Raw genomic sequence first — 5,305 nt, 5'->3', positions numbered from 1 at the left:
TCTGGGCCCGCTAACGGCTAAACCACTCCCACGTCAGCTCGTTCAGGCGGTCGAACTTGCACTCGTTGTAAACAATTTTATTTTATTTTTTATATATCTACAATCCAACCTGCCCGAGCGACCGCCTGTTAATAACGACCAACAGTCAATAACGACCACACCGATTTCCTCCCGAACAATTTCACTATATATTGAACCTGCGAATAAAGCCCACCTGTGAACAAAGACCAACGATCACCCTTTTACATTCCCAAATCTCCATTTTGATAGCTTACAACGACCACTGCAATCATAAAAATCAACGATTTCGCAACTTTCAAAACACAAAATGGCCACCAGGACGCTGCGTAGTCACGTGATACACATCTTACCAGTGGACTCGTCGGTCGCTATGGAGATATTGGCAAGTGACAGTTTATTGCACTCGATAGCAGTTGTTTGTTTATTTAGCATGCATTGCTAATTGGTAGTCGGCTGCTTCTTTTATGCATTTGACAGTTTGTCAAAAGTGTAAAAATTTGCCTTTGTATTTAAGTGACTCGCGATTAATGTACTAATTGCCGAAAATATTAAAGACAAATTTGTGGCTTTCATAAACTCATTAAGGAAATTAACGGTTTCATATCATTTACGATGCCTATTAAAGACAAACATTTTGATTGTCATTCTCTTCTTAGATTTCTCCGTAATAAGACGTTCATAGATTATAGAAAAGTAAATTGTCAGTTCAAGTTAACCATCATGGCTTCCAAGCGTAAGCTCTTGACGTTGGAAGAACGCGTTAAGGTCATTAGTTTGTTATGTAAAGGACACAGTTGTAGACGAGTGGCTAGTGATCTTGGTGTAGGAAAAACTCAAATTCAGAGCATTTTAAAGCGTAAACATGAGATTATGGACGAATTCGAGGAGAACGTAAACTGTGAAAGTAAACGCCCTAAGCGTGAGTCGGAATTCGCGTCAGTGAATGACTTAGTGCATTTACTGGTTGTGTAGTAGTGATTCATGTATAAATGTTTGCTATGTTATGAGTATTTTGTACTTTGTTCTTTGTAGAATTACATGTACATGTACGTATACATGTATGTCAATAGTTATTTATACAGTATATGATAAATTAAATAAATAATAAAAACGTAAGGGAATAGAAATACAACCCGAATAAATATACAAATGTAAAACAAAACTGTGTTTTCAATTCTTTATTTCATTATACATGCATAAGTATTCAAACATTTAAACAATAGAGCACATACATAGATAAGGTACCTGTTAAAAAACTACTAGCATATTTTGCAAAGTTTCGATCGACCCTGCGAATAAAGACCACCTGTGAACAAAGACCACATCCCTTGAGTGGTCTTTATTGACAGGTTGGACTGTATTTATATAAAAACCGATATTGATGCAAAACTCGGTGTGACAAAGTGACGATCATAACAATGGCGCCTATTTGTATGCAAAACATGGGTTTAAAGCCGATCGCAATTTCTGTGATGAATTCTGTATAAAACAAGGTCTCAAAAATAATAAACAACATTGACATGTTTAATATGCAATAATTTAACCACCATTCAATTTTTATTGAACTTATTTATATTGAAGTAAGCAAATTAATCTTTGTCTCACGTTGAACTGCTTGAAACCATTGCAAAGTTGACTGTTGTAACATATTGATATTGCCTTTTTGATATGTTTGCGGTATTAAATGTTTTCTTCAAAATTAATCATAAATTACATATTTTTTATTGTAAAAACTAACGACAGAGGTTTGAAATATGTTATTTGTAGTGTAATGATTCTACTTTATTTCTTTTATCTTATTGTGTAAGGCGCAAAAAGGTCAGCATCAATAGCTCAGATGATAAGCCAGATTCGCACCACGCTGAAGAACAGAGTCTGTTTGTAGTATTTTTAGATAATTATTTTAGGTCAAAATATTAAATGAAACAAGTATTTTAATGAAATGTTAATTGAAACGATTTTTTTATTTTATATGTTTCATGCACAGTATATAATCGATATGTCGTAATTGTTTTCAGGAGCTCGAAAGTCTATTTTCTGAGCATTTTGACAGAACACCATTGTGTACGCCTGCACATTCTAAAGAACTGTCATCCGATGACGACAATGGCCAGGTTGAAGGTGCATGTAACGCCGTAATGGAAAACCGCATTGGGTCCTTCGTTTCTGGGCAGCCTGCGGAATCAAGCAGTGACTCCACTGACGATGATGGAAGTGATGACGGTGATGCGTTTTCACAGGATGAAAGCATCCGACGTTTCCACGAATCTGGCTGTGGGTGTGCTAAGAAATGCCACGAGAAATTGGATGCCTCCCAAATCAGAACGCACATTCTTGATACGCGGGAAATGACGAGGGAAGAAAAGGAAATGCACATTAAAGGCTGTTTGTCAGAAGGTCCCACAAATGACTCTACAAAGCGTGGGAAAAAGAGAATGCGAATTCGTGGCAAATACACATTCCACGGTCAGGAAATATGTGCATACACGTTGATTGTTATTTGACATAGGACGCTGTGCATTAAAATCAATAAGGCAGTCATTGAACAAGACCGGTCCGGGACGACGCCGGCATGGAAATACTGGAAGGAAACCAAAACATGCTCTGGTCTTTACAGATGTCGAGCGTGTGGTCCAATTCATCTGCAACATTGCGAAAGGATTCGGAATTCCACAACCTGCAGCTCCGCGTGGGAGAGACAATACGGCACCGATATGCCTACACGGCGGTACAACGAAAATGAACATTCATAAGCTGAACAAAGCAAGCTGTCAAGAGGCTGATGTGCGTTTCGTTGAAAAAAGCTCCTTTCAGTCAATATGGAGTGCCTGCATCCCACATATAAAGGTTGCATCCAGTAGAGACAATGTGTACGCGACCTGTGTGAAGCTGCGAAAGACAAATATGGATTCAGTATCAGAAGAGGCCAAACTAGCTTTCATTGAAGAAATGCATAGTTATATTGTTTTGGCACAAAACGAAAGAGACCTTTACAACAGTCTCATTAAAAAAAAGCAAAAGAAACCTCACATCTATGTCTAGCTGAACGATCAAACCACTTCACATTTGATATCGCGCAAATGGTAGGTATACCGCACCATGCACGACAGATGGGGTCATTCTATTTCGCATCGTTAAGAAAAGTCCATATTTTTTAATGAGAATGGATAGACAATCACGTCAATTGAATTTTCTTATCGACGAAAATGAGAGCATCGGTACAGATGGAACTAATGCCCAAGAACCAAACGCTGTCATCTCGATGATAGACTACGTGCTCAACACCCATGGATGCGAAGACCTCTCGTGCACAATACACGCTGATTATTGTCTGGGTGAGTTAAATTTTCATTGTGATCATTATTATTTCATATTGCGTTTAAATCATAATATAACGATAATATTGGAATAATTTTATTGGTTATATTTATCGTGATAATAATAACGCGAATCATAAATGATCATAACATATTACAGTGATTTTAAAATAAATGATCATGGAAGTGCGCTGATTATGACGACGACGACAAAATTGGTGGTAAAGAAGATGATGATTGTTATAATGGTGATGTTGATGCTGATGACGATGAAGATGATGACCATAAAGTAAACGATGACTGATGAATATGATCTTGATCTCTTAATCAAAGTTATTGTTGTTGCTTTCAAGTCAAAACAAAAATCATTTTGTGCTTGGGTACTTAGCATGGCGAGTCCTGACACGGCGTCACACTTCAATCGAATATATGATGTAGGTTCCGGGTCATTCACGGTGTTTGTTGGATAGTCGGTTCGCCCATATTAAAAAGCTGTACAGGTAATAAACCTTATCGTTGTTATAAGTTAACATTTATTATATTAATAACGATTACTTTAATATTTTACTATTAGAAAAAAACACAAAAACATTAGCTTTACAAGTTGTATTTGCAACATAAATATACAAGATGATAATAAGTAGTATTATTGAATAAATTACACGGTAAATGATATCATTACATGTAAGTCCTTAAAACATGTTATACATGGTTTGTTTTAGTTATTTTATTGAACATGCGCTTCAGACGCTCGGAGTGTGACAGCATTCAGCAGCTAGAGGATATTATCAACAAGTCGTCTACTGCATAAATAACGTTGCTTCAAAAATCATCTATCCAATCATCTTTGTTTATATGTTCAATTGTTTTCTTTTATTCAGGAATAATTCATTCAATTTTTTCATTCTAAGATACAGTATGATACAGGATAAATTTTCAACAAAATAAAAATATAATGTCAAAAATATTATCATTATAAGCAAATTACACTGGTTAATAAAGACTCACCTTCGTCGTGGCTCGGAGGATTCTGAGCATTCGGTAATGAAGTTAAAATGCAGACGTTTATATACCTGAAGTATAGTTGAATTTCCCTCCATTAATCTAGATCCTATATGTCAATTAAACGTGCACATAATCACATTAAAAGCTTCATTAGCAACATGCACGGAATTATCGTATCGTGCAGATTATATTTAATCAAGTATAAACAGATTATCTTTATTTTCGGTTAATTCAAAAGTAGGTGTCATACATGCTGTACGTGTATATGATAACGTTTGATGACTGTGTAACTCTGGAATTGAATGCACAATAATATGTTTATTTATACGTTTGCTTTCAACAAATAGAACCTCTTAAGACAAGTGATTTCAGGTTCGTATTGACAATAACTTGGAAGAAATTTCGTTTTTGTATTGTTGGTAATAAAAACACTTTCAATAATTGGTACCTATAAATATCCCGTTATGTTAATTAATACAGCTTCATGTGTTCTGTATAAATCAACATTGGTGCGTTATTCACACGTGTTCATTATTATGTTTATGTCGTTTTATGACTAGTGACAATGACATGGGCCATCCGTGCAAACAAATGTTTTAATGAATGAAGTCACGTTCATCCGTCATAACGTATTCCAATTATTAAAAAAAAAATACTGGCTCTCAAAACAACATCCGTTGAAAATAATGTGTGCACATAACGCTGTATTTGTGTGTTTAAATAAAGCCAGAACGGTTTTGCAAAATGTTGATATATTAAAGTAAGGATTGTATTTCGTTGTTGTTTTAACATATAGTTTTAAAATGTTCATTATCGAAATTTGAAATTAACTAGCAGGATGATACGGATTTTATTATATGTACAGTTTATACAGAATTTTCAAAGAAGTAAAGTAAAATGTCAAGTGCATAAGCAGGAGATATATTATAAGCGCACTGCTTTAATAGGATTTGTGCGTATGC

At 35.3% G+C, this 5,305-nt stretch overlaps 1 long non-coding RNA gene across 3 annotated transcripts in view; it reads right to left on the bottom strand.

Moving 5' to 3' along the window:
- LOC127862199 (uncharacterized) overlaps positions 1–4,375 on the bottom strand; it is a 68,963-nt gene extending 64,588 nt beyond the window's left edge. For 2 of the 3 annotated variants that reach the window (XR_008040493.1, XR_008040492.1), the window contains exon 1: positions 4,347–4,375. This is a non-coding gene — a long non-coding RNA (uncharacterized LOC127862199). The remainder of the gene's footprint in view (positions 1–4,346) is intronic. The other variant, XR_008040495.1, reaches the window with a different exon arrangement.
- Positions 4,376–5,305: the final 930 nt, after the last annotated feature.

This window comes from Dreissena polymorpha, chromosome 16 (assembly GCF_020536995.1).
Source record: "Dreissena polymorpha isolate Duluth1 chromosome 16, UMN_Dpol_1.0, whole genome shotgun sequence".
Classification (NCBI taxonomy): Eukaryota; Metazoa; Mollusca; class Bivalvia; order Myida; family Dreissenidae; genus Dreissena; species Dreissena polymorpha.
The sequence above is the reverse complement of the archived record's forward strand: the minus strand, read 5'-3'. Positions and strand labels throughout refer to the sequence as shown.